Source organism: Mastomys coucha, unplaced genomic scaffold (genome assembly GCF_008632895.1).
Source record: "Mastomys coucha isolate ucsf_1 unplaced genomic scaffold, UCSF_Mcou_1 pScaffold21, whole genome shotgun sequence".
Lineage (NCBI taxonomy): Eukaryota > Metazoa > Chordata > Mammalia > Rodentia > Muridae > Mastomys > Mastomys coucha.
Window position 1 is genome coordinate 153,496,333 of NW_022196904.1, and position 18,107 is coordinate 153,514,439.

At 37.8% G+C, this 18,107-nt stretch overlaps 1 protein-coding gene and 1 pseudogene across 11 annotated transcripts in view; one reads left to right on the forward strand and one right to left on the reverse strand.

Annotated features, from left to right (window-relative positions):
• The window catches only part of Trpm3 (transient receptor potential cation channel subfamily M member 3), a 934,047-nt gene that overhangs the window by 191,294 nt on the left and 724,646 nt on the right, over positions 1 to 18,107 (forward strand). The gene's annotated exons all lie outside the window — the stretch shown is intronic.
• LOC116104388 lies at positions 2,865 to 2,962 on the reverse strand (annotated as a pseudogene).

The window sequence follows — 18,107 nt, forward strand, 5'->3', positions numbered from 1 at the left end:
TTCCCTCCCTCTCCCCCCTCTCTTCTTTCTTTCTTTCCTTCCTTTCTCTTCATTTCTTGTAAAGGTAACTTTTATGTTGTTGTTTCCAGGGCTTACTCCCTCCATATGTTAACCTAACCCTAGTCCTGGAAGCTTCTAGCTTCCATACAGTCTAATCTAGGCCACAAATATTTTCAGCCTGTGAGATTTGCTGCTAAATAAGCTTACCCTTTCTAGTTCTTTCTGAACTCTGGCTGGCTGGTTAAAGTCAACTGTTGTGGCTCAAACCCCTCTCCAAGATGACAGGTCCAATCTACCTTCTCCCAGTTTCCAAATTGCTCTGCTTGGTCTCACACTAACTTTGGGAATCTGTTCTCAACTTCTGGCTCCTTCTCATTCTCTGGCTCATTCTGTCTTCACCTGTGTCTAGCTTGTTATCTCTCTGCAACCTGTCTCTGTAAAATTATCTTAGTAAAACTGATTCCTCTCTCCTTTTTCTCTCTGCCTGCACTGCTTTGTTAAGTAGCTTCCCTTTCCTCTCTCTTCTCATAAGAGCTGGATATAACCTATTCTGTCAAATCTTTATCTTATTCATCACTTTGTCTGCCACTCAATATAGGCATCGCTTTCAAACATAGTTGCTTCCTTCTACAAACTAACTTTACCTTAGTTGTTTGGTTTTAAAGGTGTGTATTCAGGGTAGGCCTGTATTTCAGCCAGAGGGACTAAAGGTGTGTGCTAAGCGCTGAGCCATACCACAACTAGAAATAGATATTTTCAGTAAATAACAAAATCTTGGGGTCCATAATGTGATCAAATATCCTTCAATAGTCTTTCTTTCCTTCTTTCTTTCTTTCTTTCTTTCTTTCTTTCTTTCTTTCTTTCTTTCTTCCTTTCTCTCTTTCTTTCTTTCTTCTTTCTTTCTTTCTTCTTTCTTTCTCTTTCTTCCTCCTTCTCTTTCTGCCACTGTCCTCCTCCCTCTTCCTGGTTGGTTGCTGCCATAGTTTGTGTGCCACTATTGCATCCATAGAGTTATCATGCTATGATGCTCATTGATGTGGTTCATGAAGAACCATACTTCTTAGTATGTTTTACTTAGTAATATTTTTTTTAGTCTTTAATAACCAATATTACCTTGAATTAGTTTAAAGAGTTTGAGCTTCTTGCTTATATAGTTTATATATATATAGTGTTGGATTAACTGTGAAGCTAGTGGAGATTAACTAGCTCTCATTTCAAACCTTATATTTGTCCATTTTATTTACATTTTTAAAGTACACTCCTGAATATGTGGGGTAAAACAAACCATTAAGAACTGGTTTAGTTATGGCTGAAGGCTTTTAGATCAAGAGATGCACAGATACAAAATGTTATCTATCTGTAGGTCTATACATCTATCTAAAATAAAATTGGGCCCAGTAGAAAGACCCAAAATTGTACAGTTTTGATTTTTTAATTTTTATTGGCTCTTTAAAAGTTTCACATCATGCACCCCAATCCCACTCATCTCCCTCTCCTTTTCTACTCACTCTCCATCCTTGCAACCTCCCCACCAACAGAAAAAAAAGATTTCATTATGGAAGCTATAATGTTTCACAGTGTGTCCCACAGTACACCTTTTGTTCACACTACTTCACTTGAAATATTCATTGTAATGACTTCTTGGTCTGGTACAGAGACCTCTGGCTTCTGCTACTCTCTTGATACTGGAACCTCACTGGGACTCCTCTCAGACATCCTGTTCTTACCCTCTATCATGGAGCTCCTGTAGTTTTATATCTGTAGAACCAGCCCCTTCATGCATTCCAGCAGTTCATTGATGGGGTAGATGTTGGGGTCAGCCAATTCAAAGTCCTGGGTCTGGGTGTGAGAGGTCTGAGCTGGTCAGAATGTCAGAACGCTGACTCCCTTGCTCTCCAGCTCTCAGGGATAGCTCACCAGCAATCTCTGCAATCAGGGCCAACTCTATCCTGCTGTTCAGGTGAAGTGCGGCACCTGCTCTCCCTGTTGCTGCAGCTGGTGAGGAATATGACCAGTTCTTCCACTCTCATGACCCTGGGGCCAGCTTTCCTGCTTTCCATACATGTCGAGGAACAAGGGAGGGGACAAAGGTATCTCTTGTTCAAATCACTTCCCAGCAGACAAAAGGTAGGGCTGGCTAACCCATATTCACAACCTCAGGGATGGCTCACTTGTGTCCCATTCACTAGGGTCAGCTCTCCTGTGCTGCCCACGAGAGGTTCAAGGCCTGCTCTTTGGAGTGCTGCAACTGGTGAAGAGCAGGGCCAGCTCTCCTGTTCTTATAACCACAGGGCCAGGTCTCCTGTCTGCCACAGGTGGTGATGGATGAGGGGGAAGGAGGGCAAGATCTCCCATGCTTCTATCCTCAGGGGCCAGCTCTCTGGCAACCCCTGCAACTTATGAGAGCCTGCTCTCCAAGTACTACAGCTGGTTAGGGGTGGGGCCAGTTCCTCTGTTCTCATGCCTCTAGGGCCAGCTCTCTCACAAGGTCCAAGTGAGGGGTGAGACGAGTTCTGCACAGCTCTCAGACATCAACATGTCCCCAGGCAGCAGCCCAGACCAGGGATGCCTTCGATGGTAACAGACTTCTGTTGCTGCAGGGCCATGGACCCAGACATGGCCCCTGATAGCAGCACAGGCCAAGACTTCACCAGGGTTCCAGGTGACATCACCTTCTACTCACATCAGGCTATTCCTCACTACCCATAAGTCTCCAGTTCTGCATCTCTTCATAGTGCACACATTCTATGTCCTGCTTGTACATTCCTTCCCTAGGAAGTAGTCATCTCAGGCATGATCTGCCCCTCTCCTTGGGCCTGCATGTTACCGAACTGGCGGTCAGCTCCGGCTTGTTTTGTTCAGGGACTATTAGACTACGAATCATTCAGGTGATCAGAGGTCAGAATATTGAGGGGACGTAGCCCCTCTCCTTTCTGCCACCTACTGACTCATATGTGACAGAGAATGGTTTTGTTTTCTTAAATGTACTTTTAATTACATGCACTAAAGTGAACAGATTTTAATTATGCCATTTGGTATTTGGGAAATTCACTCTTGCCTTATGTGATAAGAACTTATTCCTTGTAAGTGATAAGTAGTACTGTTTTGTATGAATATATGAATTCAATCTGTTTATACATCTAGTGGTAGACATTATTTCCATGTTCAAGGTTATAGTGCAATTACTATCTTTAAATTTCTTATTACATTTTATTCATCTCTCTGTCTCTGTCTGTGTCTGTGTCTGTGTCTCTGTGTGTCTGTCTGTCTGTCTGTCTGTCTGTCTGTCTGTCTCTCTCTCTCTCTCTCTCTCTCTCTCTCTCTCTCTCTGTCTCTCTCTCTGTGCTTGGTGGCAAGTACTTTTTCCCACTGAGCAATTTTGGGCTCCTAAGTCCTTTAATAAACATTTTAAGAAAATTGTGCTAAGTACATAACACTCTAGTTTCTTCACATTCTTTGCCAACTGTCTTCAGTTTTTCAGTGGAAGGCATTCCTGGAAGTACATGATGTAACTGGAGTTTTAATTTTCTATTTCCTGGTGATTAATAAACTTAAGCATATTTTGTGTTGCTACTAAGGGGGAACCAAATACCCACGGAAGGAGTTGCAGAGATTAACTATGGAGCAGAGACTGAAGGAAGGGCAAGCCAGCCTAAATATAGCTATCTCCTGAGAGGTTCTGACAGTACCTGACTAATACAGATGTAGAGGCTCACAACCATCTATTGAACTGAGTACAAGGTCCCCAATGAAGGAGTTAGAGAAAGGACCTATGGAGCTGAGGGGTTTGCAGCCCCTTAGGACAAACAACAATATGAACTAACTAGTACTCTCAGAGCTCCCAGGGTCTCAAACACTAACCAAGGACTGCACATGGTGGGTCTGATTGTTCTGGCAGCACATGTATAGTAGAGGATTACAAATTCAATCATCAATAGGAGGAAAGGACCTCGGCCCTGTGAAGGTTCTGTGCCCCAGTGTAGGGGAATGCCAGGGCCAATAAGTGGGAAAGGGTGGGGTGGCAGGCATGGGGAAAGGGGAGGCAACAGGGGTTTGTTTTTGTTGTTTTTGTTTGTTTCTTTGTTTGTTTTTTTGGAGGGGAAACTGGGAAAGGAGAAATTTACATGTAAATAAAGAAAGTAAAAAAAAATTCACATTTATCTTGTGACTTATCTACTCAAATCTTTTGTCATTTTAAAACTTGAATATAAATATTCTGGTTAAATCCATTTGTTAAACTATTTTTGTGAATATTTGCTTTACATTCTGCATTTAATCTCCCAATAAATACACAAATTCAATAAAGTATCGTTTTTACTTTCAAGCTAGTGTGTTTTGAATCCAGTTGAAGAAGTCTGGCAGTTCAGTGATGTGATGCTACTATTTTCTTCTAAAGGTTTTAGACCACAACTTTCATACTTCTCCAGTGTATAAACACTGATTTTAAATCTTTTAATTTTCTGGCACCTTGTGAAAAAAAAATAAGGCCAATCAAATATCCCATTTTCGCCATCTTTTCCCTGCTTTATTCAATATTTGTTGACATTTCTTATACCATGGATAGTTTAAATATGCTAATATTTTTTATAATTGCTTCTGGTTTTCTCTTAACCCAGCTAGCTCCTAAATAATTGGGACTGGATATTTTACTTATTTAACAAGCTTTAAGGGCACAACAAATGAACAGTATTATCCAATTTTAATCCCCTAAAATAGCCTGTCTACCTCTCAGGCAAAAATCCTGGACATATTTGAATTTTATGGCTTTCTCTGCTAGAGTTGTTTTTTCATAGTATCTCCTGCTCTCTCTCTCTCTCTCTCTCTCTCTCTCTCTCTCTCTCTCTGTGTGTGTGTGTGTGTGTGTGTGTGTGTGTGTATGTGTGAATTATTGGTGGATCAGCTTCTTTATCGACCATTCAGGGAATAATTGGGGAACAATTTTTTAAACAGATATGAGGGTACAAAATTCATCATTTGAATACAAGGATAATGTCTAAACAGTACGCAATAATATTATACCTACATGAAAGTGTGTGATTTCCTATATTACCATGCTCATTGGTTCTTGATGTGTTTTAGAAGTCTCCTCACTCTGTCTCCCAAGCTATGATCTATCATTCTGTCTACCCAACTATTGTTTATCTTGTTAGCTTGGAACAATAGGTTCCAGTTTATAAAGTGCTTTACAGTAAATATGTTCTTGTTTTAGATTTTTCCATATACGCTCAATGTGTGCTGTTTTGGGCTACATATTTCTTTCTTATAAAATAGTTTCATCATTTGCAAAATAACTTTTGTACTTTTTTGCTTCCTAAGATGAGTCAAGCTCATCTTAACCTTGATTTCTCTCTCTGCTGTGCTCATCTATTTCTCCCAAGAACCCTGGTTCCTTGGCTCAATCTACAGGTAAATGTTTTGAAAAGTCTTCTGAATATTGAATGTGCTCATTGCTACAGGGAATAGTCTTAATTGAATGTTTTTCTTTAGTGGGTTGAGGCTGAATATGAATTTATATAACCTTTTATCTTTATGAATTTTCTTATGAAATTCTTTAAAAGGGTATATTCATTTCATGCCAATCTCATAAGATTTTTCTGTGCCTTCCTCCCTTTAATATTTATATTAAATATTCACATATGAGTATGTTTAAAATATTTTTTCTCAAATTTTGACTTGGTTTATGATGTTTGTTTTGTTTATTTAATAAGTGATATAAAAGTAGAGTATTCTCATTGATTAAAGTAAAATGTTCTCATAGATTTTTTTTCTTAACTTCCACTTAGTTTTGATAATTTTTATGTCTACTTAAGATGTGAGCCTAGGAAATTAGCACTGGTGCATCTTGAAAATAAACAATATTTTACCCAAATATTCACTAGCATCTGTTTTCTTTTCTAAGGTCATACATTACATTTGGTCACCGTATCCCCTCTTCTCCAATCTTTCATAGATTCTCATCTTTCCTTGTCTTTCATTATCTGCATAATTTGAAGTGTACTACGTGTTTGATAGTTTCTAGTGACTGGATTAAAGTTTTGAGTCATTAAAAACTACCATAGCAATAGTGTGTTCTCTTCAGTAACATATAAGGGGACATGCTAATAATGTCATATTATTTGTAATTATAATTTTTATCTTTTAGTTAAAGTCATGTCTGACAGGCTTCTTTGAAGTTACTATTGCTTGATTACAAATAGGAAATGTGTGGTGGAAGATGCATTATGACCTATGTGAATGTTCTGTTTCTACTTTATCTGCCTATAGTATAATATCCATTCTGTGGTTCATGCCTACAGCAATTATACCTGTAGTGTTGCTATACTCATTTATTACTTCCATATATCACCATAGAAATCTTTCTCTAATATAGAGCTGCTCCTTTCCTTCAGTGAAAGGTCTGCTTGCTAAGGATTTTCATGCCCTGTGTTGTTACTGATTTTGGTCATTGTCAAAAGGAAATTAGGTATGTATATGGACACATGCCTCACACCCATTCTTTACTCTTTAGAAATGTATATTGTAGCCTGTGGGTTCCTTTTTTCTCCCACTGTTCTTTGTGCTTTTTCTACCCTCTCAACTCTCTAACACTGGCTAGGAGAGAAGAGTAAGGGAATGATGTTATTATTAGACTACTTCTTGCTGACTAGTGGCGTCCAGTCTTGAGGGCAAGTTTGATCTTCACCACCAAGATATCTAATTTCTTCTTGTTATTTTTTCTTTGCTCATGACTACTGAGAAAACTGCAACCAACAGCAACCAACAACCAACCACAACCCAACAACAACAACCCTGTCTCTCAGAGCTCTAGCATTTATATATCCTCTGAACAGTCCGCAGAATTTCAAATGTCACACTCTTACAGAAAGTATTTGATGCTGCAGAGGCACACCACATACAGCATGAGGCAAATCATGGTCAGCTGCATTGGACAATCTGAAGTAGCCCCATATCCTATATCTGAGATTAAAAAGAAAACATATTACCATGATATTTCTATGTTTTCAAAGAAACCAAAATTCTCACTGTAGTATATATAATAGTCCATGCTGGTATGTCTGGTCCAAGGAAGAGCCTCTAGGTTTATTCTAGCTTTTATCATGTCTTTACTAGGAATTTTTTTCTCAGTCAGTGATGAGTATGCTTCTTTTAACTACAATGTATTTACACATTACCTATCCTACACATAGTTTCAGAAAGGCTAAACCAAATTCTTAAGAGGACCAGATTTATCAGCTGAAGGGTTGTTGTGTGGGATTCCTTACATCTGCAGCTTTACCACGTTTAGGCAAAACAATATTTTCAAAGTTACCTGTCCTTTGTTTGAAATATGTATTTTAGGATTTTGATTTTGTGTTATTCTAGCAGTCAGTTCACCTTTGTTACTATATGAATCCAGCAGTTTGTTGTATTTTTGAGTGATATTTAACTATATGAATTTACCACAGTTTATCTGGCATTAAAATATTAATATGTCTACTTTTGTGAACATGCATATAGTTTTTCTTAGGGGGAACTGAGAGGTTTCTGCATGATATCATAAGTCTGTAAGAAACTACCCAAACACTTCCAAACTGGCCTTACCATCTTGTCTCACACAGCAGAGTTAGTTTGCCCCCACCCCCTTGCAAAACAATTTTCAATGACATGATTGTACTTCCCCCCATACTAATGAAGATAGAAGGTTAAAAATTTTGGCTCTTTTTACATTAAGTATTTTTTATAATCCCAAGTATATTTTCTTTATAAAAGATGAAGTTTTATAACTATTTGCTCTTAGTCTACAGGTTTTCTTTTAATTTTTTAATTTATTAATTTTGCCATATAAAGCAACTTATGTACTCCTAGCCAAGCTATACTGGATAATTTTCTAGAATATGGATTTTTTTTTAATCACATTTGGAAAGCAGTACCTGATACATGGATTACAGGATGATTCACCCATTTTTCCCTCTACTATTTGGACAGTTTCATTTTTAAATTCATTTTTCATGCACTTTGAGTTTATTCTAGTATATTGCATGAAGAATAGATCTATTATTATCATTTTCCAGATGGCTGAACAATTACTCAAACAGTACTTAAGAGTATATCTTGGCCCTAGCGGTTTGAGATGTCACCTTGATCATGTGCTACATTCCCAGAAGTTGTTGGCTCTATTTTGGGCCTCCTTATTCTGCCTCCTCTGTGTAGTCACACTCGAGCACCCACACTGCTTTAGGTTAAAGGAGACATTGTATCAGATTTCAATACCACAGAGAGCTATATTTTCCCCAGAGCTCTTTTTGCTGCTTATAAAGTGATTTACATATAATTAGTTTATCATTTGAATATAGTTATCTGTTGATCTATCTTTGGGAAAAAAAGATTTTTATGGTTATCACATTAAGCCAACAATTAATTCTGAGAAATCTGAGATTTCAATATTTAAGACTTTAAAAACAATTACAAAAATATTTAACTCATGCTACTCCTCATGTATATCTTTAAAAGTTTTCTAAATTAAAAATAATTTCATTTCATTAGTATTTGTAAGTCAATTGTACTATCCTTATAAATTATTTATTATATAAAGGATATTTATTTTTTGGATATAGGGTTTTATAATTGACTAATACATTTTTTTATTTTCATAATTTGCCATTGATTCTCTAGGCATTTTTTGGATTTATATTAATATAATTTACAAACATACTTTTATTTCTTTTTTTCATATGTAATCACATTGGTTCACATCTGCAGTTCAATGTTAGTACAAGATTAAAGTACATTAGGCTTAACTACCTTCTTGGTTTTAGTAAGACTATTAATGATTTTTTTTCTAAGAATGAATGAAGGTGTGTATGTGTGCATGTGTGTGTGCAAGTATGTGTGTATGTATCTGGCTGTCTATTAGTCTGTATCTATCTGCTCCTATAAAGGGTTATTAGAAGAAGATGTGGTATCTTATGAAAGCCTTTTCACATCTAATTGAGTGTTTCATTTCATAGACTGCATTATATCATTTCTAGATTCTCATAAATCAGCAATAGGCGTCTTCTCTCCTGAAGTCACCATTACTCACATATCAATTTTACTTATAGTTTATTTAACATTGGTCATTAGTTCTTTTTCAATTTTTTGCACAGTCATTTTTCTGAACTATTGTCTCTTTCCTAAGATTGGTCATTAAATGACTATGAGGAGAGTTCAGATTCTGTTGTCTCAATGAATGATGTGAAGTTCTACTCTAGCAGACAGTCATGCTGCTGCCATATCTCTTGATCTTCCAGAAGGTTGTCTTCCAGTTTCTCTCCCAGCCAAGAACTATTTCTTCACTATGGCCAAGGCTTTGGTTTTTCAAGAACATAGATGTTTCCCAATTGAATGAGAGATTTACCCAATGAATCTCTGACTTCTAATGATGTTGCTGAAAATTTCCATCATTCCTTTTACTGTCTCTGTATATTTATGTCTCTGTCCCTATCTCTTTCTTTTTTACTCACTTATAATCTTAATATAACAATGTGCAGTTAAAAATCATGCATTGACAGCAATTTTATGCATATTTGGGGGCTTTGTATGACCCTTCTTTGAGGAATTTTCTCCTATACTGATAATGTTTCAGTGACCACAGATGTGAACCCAAGTCTTCACATTCCTGTGAGCTCAAGTCCTTCATCAACAAGAATGGATGGCATCTTTAAGGAAACAGCCATAGACCTGTGGGCCTCCTTCAGTAGATGAAGCATTTCCCCTTCTGGTCTACTGTTGTTTCCAAAGCTTCCATACAGGGGCTGAGTACTGTTCTTGAAACATTTATAGTTATGGTGGGAAGCTTAGTATTGCTCAAATGACTCTGCCATTACTTGAATCCAGAGGGCAAGAACCAAGGTGAATGTGAGTGGAATTAATTCCAAAGCTAGTGGCATTAGAGAGTGTTGGTGATTGAATAATTTGACTGTTTTGAGTGAAATAGTTGGGAACTGCTGGCCTGACCACAGTCTCTCATACTTCCGTGGTGACTGCTCTGACTTGGGGGTGAGCATGTCTGTTTTGTGCATATTCTGTATACACAGCTAGGGACAAACAAGCACCATCTCTTTTCATTTCTAAAGGGATGGAGATCATTTGATATTGAAACCCTAAACTAGTTTCTAAATATTGCATTCTACTTGATAGGAAACCGTATCTTTAACAGTAATGTAAGATAGTCCTTACATTCACAAAGTTAATTTGAACATTTGAAATATATATGGTAAATCTGTAAGAGAATATTTGTTTTATGAAGGGTTATTTGCTTGAGCTCCAGATGATGCAGTTCATTGGTCGCAGAGACAAGAAGGCAGACTTTTTGAGGATTTATTTCTTATATTATTTCAGATGGAAATGGCAACATTAGTTTTGGCAGTTGTCTTCAGCAGTGTTCCTATCAGAGTGCAGAGATACCGTCATCTGTAGCTTCATCAAGTTATAAAATGTTCAGTGTGAGTCACATAATAGGGAGATCACAAAGGTGTATTCTATTTTGAGAGTACTCAGTATATGATAATTTAACTACTAGTTGTTAACTTCAAAGATAACTACACAACTTGAGAGGCATTGTGCCCTTAATGCTGGCTCTCTATAATTGGTCTTCAGATATATTGAAATAAAATGGAACCTAAAATAATTTGATTTTCCAATTTTCTATCCAGGGAATCAAGGAAGGACCTGTATTTGTGATATGTGTAATAGTTAGTCTCTTCTAAATAGACAGTTTTGTCCAGGAGAAGAGATGACTTGATGTCCTCACTGAGTAAGAGCCATGCTTCAAGTCTGCAAATGTACAGATGCATTCTCATTAGGCTTAGCTATAGTTGTTATGCATGGGCTTTTGATAATTCATGATCTTCTTAATAAACCCCAAGTTAGTTTTATTCCACATGCCAGTTAAATTTTCAGCAGCGAATGCATTCTTAAACGTGGGCCTAAATTTGATCATAGGTTATCACCAGTAACTGATACTTTATTGAGTGATATTTTTAAGAAGGTCACTATTAGCATATAAAAACTAAATCAGGTATTGAGATAAATAGTTGGAAAGAAAAAGAGGATGGAACCAATGCGGTGTCCGGGTGTCTGGCTTAATGCTAATTCTTGTAGAAATATAGAAGAAGTAATATTTAAGAGAATTGAAGAAATAAAGTTAAAGACTATCTAATCAGATTTGGTAACCACAAGTGGATTGCAAAGGATGAGGCAATTTGGGGAAGAAAACAATGGTTGTTGAATAAGAAATAGCATAGCAAAGAGAAAATACAATTTGAGATAAAGGATTAGGGTTTAGGGATGTAGTGGAGCATAGAAATGGCTATTTGGGATTCACTCTCATGGAAGTGATAAATGAAGTGTTCAAAGTGTATAAGGCAGTGCTCGCCATCATCTGCAATAGAGCAGAGGATGCTGTGGTAACTCTGTGGCACAAATTTATAGAAACAGTTCATCTTAAAATGGTTCAGTGTGACATATTCCAGAGTGCCTTTCTGTATTAGAAGTTGCCCTTTTTTTCCTTGGCAGTTTGCACCTCATGTATATTAACCATAGTGTAGCCTTTGAAATTTCAAAAAGCAAAAGAATTCCTTGAGTTGTTCTGCACAGTGTGCTTATTATCATTCAGTAGAAACACACATTAAAAAGATGTGAAACAGGTTTAATATGAGACCTTAATTGATTCACAGTCTCCAGTGATTTGCCCAAATAGTTACAGTGTTTTTTAATTAGTTGTTACATTTAGAACACAAACTTCTTATCCCTCAATATGCCAATATATTTTTTTTTTTGGATTGATGAATTGTAAACCCAAAGAATAATTACTCTAAGCTTTAAGAAGAGTATTTTCCACATTCCACAAAAGGGAATTTGACCATTACTTCTGGTGTTTCCCTTGTTAGTTTACCAACTGGAAACTTACCTATGGGGGTCTTACCCTTACCTATTTGAGTCTGGAAATTACCCCCAGGCTCTCATAGGCAAGGGCGGAGCAGCATAAGCTGCTCCCACTCGTGAGCAGCTTGCTAGAAAGACCCATTTCTCAGATATAAGCTAAAGTCTGGCTGTAGCGATTTCATGTTACTTGCAAACCTTCTTTCCATGCATTGGATGGAAGTGAGGCAGTTACTGGGGCAGTTCCAAATTCTTGCCTTCCTTACTTTATGGAAGAAGCTGAGGAGAAGGCAACCCCATAGGAAGGCCAGCAGGCTCAACTAACCTGGACCTCTGAGATCTCTCAGACACTGAGCTACCAACCTGGCAGAATACATGAGCTGGTCCAAGGCCCCTGACATAATACAGCAGAGGACTGCCTGGTCTGGCCTCAGTGGGAGAAGATATGCCTAATCCTCGAGAGAGACTTCAGGCCCCAGGGAGTGGGGAGGCCTGGCAGGAGTCCGGGGGAGAGGGGACATCCGAGAGTCTTCAAGATGCCTATCTCTTTGTTCCTGATTCTCTTGAGAAGGAGAAATCAGAAGTCTGTGTTCTTCTACTATAAAACACCAAGAATCTAATTCCTTGCTATTAGGAAAGTATTGGAAGGCATAAATTCTCACACTCAGAGATACTGTGGTCATCAGCAGCATAATAACCAGTAGAGAGGCTGCATCCAATAAACATACTCATTATCCTTCATTTCATAAAAATAAGCAGCTCAATAATTTGAATTTTAGCATTGCCACTTATGAGCATATCTATACAATGATCATACAAATGTTTCCCTCTCACTGAAGCAGGTCTCCAAAAAACAAGACTTTGTTTGTTAACCTAATTGCACTTCTTTGAGTTCTTGTAAGTGATTGAACTATGCAACCATATAACATCTCAAGTTAGTTTTCAGTGAGTTCAGACTCCAGGGCGATGAGTGTATGGTCTGACAGACATGAGCTACCTACACAGAGGCAGCAGGCCCAGGCTTGCGGAGGATGGTTTTGGTTGCTGTGTTGGGAACATTATCCAGCTGGTATCAGACTGAGGTTTCTAGTGTGTTGTCTTTTTCCATTGTCTTTCTAAATTTGGCCCTCTTCTCCTCACTCATATTTTCTAATCTGTCAAGTTACATCCCACAGTTTCTTCAAAACAGAAGATGTTTTACTTCCAAGGGATTTTCTGTATTTTATTTCTATGGAGATTTATGCAGACTAGGGTTTGCATTGTTGGGTTCCCTTTACCCACCAGGTCAATGAGAATGACCCCTTAGTAGAATCAAAGAACCACAAAACACATTTTCATCCTGTAATAGGGAAACAGTACCCCCAATTTTGGGAGCATGGACATAACTCTTTTCAGAAAACACTATAAAAATCAAGGGTTTGAGGGTTGATTCAGGGAATTAAGGTATGTGTTGGCTCATCTTCATCACTGCAATTATCTTATTTACCCCTGACAAAAGCTTCACCCCATCTTTTCAGCCTTCTTCTCTTTACCCAATTTATCTGACTTGTAAGGTATATAAATTAGTGGTCCTTAAGTGACCCCTTTGACATTGTCACTGTATCCTAAAGACTTGCCTCAGCTCTATGACAATGAGATACTCCATACTCAACTCTTCTTTATAAATTAAAATATCAAGGAATCACTGAATAATTAAAACCATTTTAGTCTGGTATCTGCTGAAAACATGGTATTGCATTAGATAGGCTACAAATTACAGACAATTACATTGTGTAATCACTTCTCTCTAGGTGCTAATTTCAGATACAAAATAAACACAAGATGAGAATGAGCCATTAAGATAGTTGGTAATTAAATAGAACCACATTGATGCCACAGGGTCGTTGCTATTCTGTGTATTTGTGTGCTTCAAAGATGACCAGTTCAGTTCACTCTTCCTTCGTGGGTGCTACTGTACAACTGGATATATTCTACAGCGTCCAGGTCATTGACATGAAGTTTCTCCCAAGGCTCATGTTTGAATATTCAATACCTGGCTACTGGAAATGCTAGAGGAACTTCTGTGAGTTTAGGCCTAGCTGGAAGAAGTAGGTCTCTGAGGTGCAGGCCTTCATGTTTAATGTCTGGTTCCAGTTACCCTTGATCTATTTGCTTCTTATCTTGATGATAATGTGTTAAACTTGATCTTCCTATTACCATATTGGCTCGTGCCACTCCTGCATCCCTCCCTCCTCTGCTATGATGGATTGTACCTTCTCAAACTGTAAGCCAAAATAAACTGTCCTTCTCCTATGCTGGTTCTTATTGAGTATTTGTCCTGAATGATGAAAAAAATCAATGCATATACAGAATGAGAATCTTAATATTCTGGTTTTTTCTCATACACACTGCATGTAAAGTTTATAGATAAGTTTATTTATTAGGCACTATAAAATATTAGCAAACATTGAAAAAATAGTATGACTTAGTAAATCATTATAAAAGTAAGATAAATATGGTCTTTCTTTTAAAGTACTGAATCAACCACAGGTAGTTGAAACTGCAAAAGATATGGACTATTAATAGTATCTTTTTTTTGCTGCTCAGCCCCATTCGTTTTTTCATTGTGACAGTTCTGGTATCACCTTTTGTCTTAGTTATGGTTTCCACTGCTGTGAAGAGATCCCATTACCAAGGCAATTCTTATAAAGGAAAACATTTAATTGGGGCTGGCGTATAGGTTCAGAGGTTCAGGCCATTATCAAGGTGGGAACATGGCAGCATCTAGGCAGGCATGGCACTGGAGGAGCTACGAGTTCTACATCTTGTTTCAAAAGCAAACAGAAGACTATATTCAGGCAGCTAGGAGGAGGGTCTCAAAGCCCACCTCCACAGTGATATACTTCCTCCAAGGTCACACCTACTCCAACAAGGCAAAACATTCTAATAACACCACTCCCTGGGCCAAGCATGTTCAAATCACCACACTTCTCTTCCACAGAAAGAGAACAAGATCAGAAGTCAAGTTCCTTGACTAAATAGAATAGTTGAGTTTTCACTCCTGCTTATTTTCTTCATTAATAATATAGTTGTCAGTATGTGTATGGAAAGTATTGACCTCTTGGTCACAGGTATATAAATGCATTTCTTTCTACAATGGCATTGAAGATATCAGTTTTAAAAAGTTAGACCCATAATGTAACACAAGAGACACTAAAAAGAACAAATCACTTGAATAATCATTTTTGTTTCAAAAGCAACATGGTACATGTCATCATAAATATATTTTTCTTATGAATTATAATGCCTTTAATTTATTGTTTTAATAAGAGAGGATGTGAAATTGTGCCAAAAACTACCAAATGATCTGTGAGAAGCACAACATGAAGGACAGATCTTGAAATAGAACTCAGAATTCCAGGCCCCCATCCATCAAGTTTCTTTTGCTTTATTTCTTCAGAATTAAAAGATACTTTTAAAAGAGAGGGAGAGGGAAACTTTTGTGTTCTGTCTGAATATATTTCTTAATAATAATTTTAATTTAATACTTTTAAAATCTGTAACAATGCTTTTCAAAGGAATGTTGAACAAGAATTTAATGTGAAATGCTTGTACATGAATACTTGGCTTATGTTTTTTATTTTTAATTTTCATGCTATTTTAAATGTCTTTAGTTAGTCAGTCATAGTCTGCTCCAATAATACCTGTGTAAGAACTCAAATATGCTTACATGGCATGTTGTGGCACTCACTTAGTTATATGACAGGTGGCCTGCAAATGTTGTATCTCAGTTAATTAGTTCAAACATTTGTCTCCTCAGGCCAGAGTTTCAGAAAGCATGCTTCATTCACATGCTAGCCTCTAACTAATTCAATCTTCATAAACTGTCCCGGAGAGAAGAAGGAAGGTGAGGAGAGGGTGAAGAATATGAAGCCTAGAGGAACATAGAAGGTTGCATAATGATTACAGGAGAACATAGGTTGAGCAACCTGGGATGGTGAGTTTCCTGGGTTGCAGCAAATGTTAAAGAAGGACCAGAGACTCTCCAGGGTGGCTTGGAAATCTCCTTGTTCCCTCTGAAAGCTTATCTACTCTGTCTTTAACCAATGCTACAATGGTTTGCTACCAACGTCTGTGTCTTTCTAAAAACCAGGATCAGTCTAGCTGCCAGATGAATCCAGCTCATCAGAGCTGTGCAGTGGCTATCTCAGCTTTAGGGTACACCAGTCACACTGGATGACTTTATTTCAAATGCCATTCATGGATAACACTCACAATGCCATCCCCCTTATTCCCATTTGGAAATAGGCAAGTTGTAATAATTAATACATCACAACCAATTTTAAAACATTGATAGAGGCTCTCAGGAAGATGTTAGGAGGCAGAGATTGCTTCTGAAGCAAAGCTGCCTTCTGAAAGAAAGTCACAGGAGGCTGAGAGATACAAAGGTCTGAGGGCACCCAAGAATAGCGTGGGTTTTGTTCTTGATGTTCAGAGTTTAAAACTGCAGTGGTTTACTTAAACTTTCCAAAAGACCAGCATTTTCTGTGTTCTTTGGGGGTTAAGAATGGAGATGATTTGTACTGCATTGCTCCATTGTTTACAGTGACAATTCTGTGGTTTGTATTTATTCAGTGTCTTTGATCTTAAAGGCACTCATGTGGCATATTGAACATATAAACCCATTGCAGATTCCTGGAAAACCATTACCTCCTTTCTGAATAGACTTACCTGGGAATTATAGGACACAGTTGATCAGTCTGCACTGGGATGTTTCTTAGACATTTCCACAAATACTAGTACAAAGGCATTGGCTAAATGTTCAGTGTTCTCTGCTTCTGTGTGTTTCTTCGTGGTCTTAGTATCTGAACAAGGTCTTAGTTTGATATAAAATCTTTACTATCTTTTTATTAGAAGCAAAGTCAGTAAGTCTTTGATCCTAAAAAGGCAGATTTTGTGGCTCAAGAGAACGGAGGTACAACATACCTCCAAATACAAGTCTTCCAACTTTTATAAGGTATAGTCTGTTTATTAGTCTGGATCTCTAACTAGGAAGAATTTTCTAGAAGAAGTTAGGCCATGCAGACAGCACACATGATAGGTCACTGCCTATAGTTTCATCTAGAAATACTGTCTTAATTTCATCTTGACAGTTGGGCTATTATCTGTGTGTATTCAACAGGAAGAAGTAAGGTGTTACTAACCTTGAGTCTCATCTGAGTTAGAGGAAGGGCTGAGATGGGACCTTTACATTACCAAGGCATTGAAGTTATGATGGCAAGAGTTCTTTTGGACCCAGGGAAGCTCAGCTGGCTCCTACACCCCTTGTGTCTTAGTTAGGGTTCTATTGCTGTAAAGAGACACCATGACTATGAAAACTCTTATACAGGACAACATTTATTTAGGACCAGCTTTCTGTTCCAGAGGTGTAGTCTATTATTGCTACATCAGGAATCCTGCAGACATGGTACTGGAAAAGGAGCTGAGAGTCCTACATCTGTATACAAAGACAGCAGGCAGAGAACTAGTTTGAGCCTCTGAGACTTTAAGCTCTCCAAGCCCTCTCCCCACCCTACTCCCTAGCGACACACTTCCTCTAACAAAGCTCCAGCAAGGTCACATCTAATAGTGCCACTTCTTATGGACTAAGTGTTCAAACATATGAGTCTATAGGGGCTATTCCTATTCAAACCACCACACCTTCATCTTCTCTACCATTGAAGAAGGCTCTAGGCTTCTTTTAAGAGTAACCGTCTAAAAAGAGAAAGAAAATACTGCATTATCAAAATAATCTATGTAGTACAAAGAGCATCTGCTATGCAGTACTGGCCAACGTCTCAGCCACTTGAAAACAATCAAATCCCTCATATGTAAAATGGAAGCATTATATGAACGGGTCTGTAATATTTTGCTCAGGGTCTCATGAGTCTTGGTTTCTTCTATTCTCAGTGCATTGTCATGGTTCTTAGGACTAAACATAGTATTTGGGTCATAATTGTGCAACAATTTGTTAGTTTATCACTATATAAGACTTTCACTCTAGTCACTAAACACTGGACCAACAAGGGGATGATATTAGACTCAGTTCCTATATTTAAAGTCTTCTAGCATATGAAGTCAAATTGCTTTGTTCCTCATTGGGACGAACGATCCTGGAGGGAATAAGCATGTAGGGTACATTGCAATGAATTTGGTGCTACTGGCATCTACTCTTGAGATGGAATTTC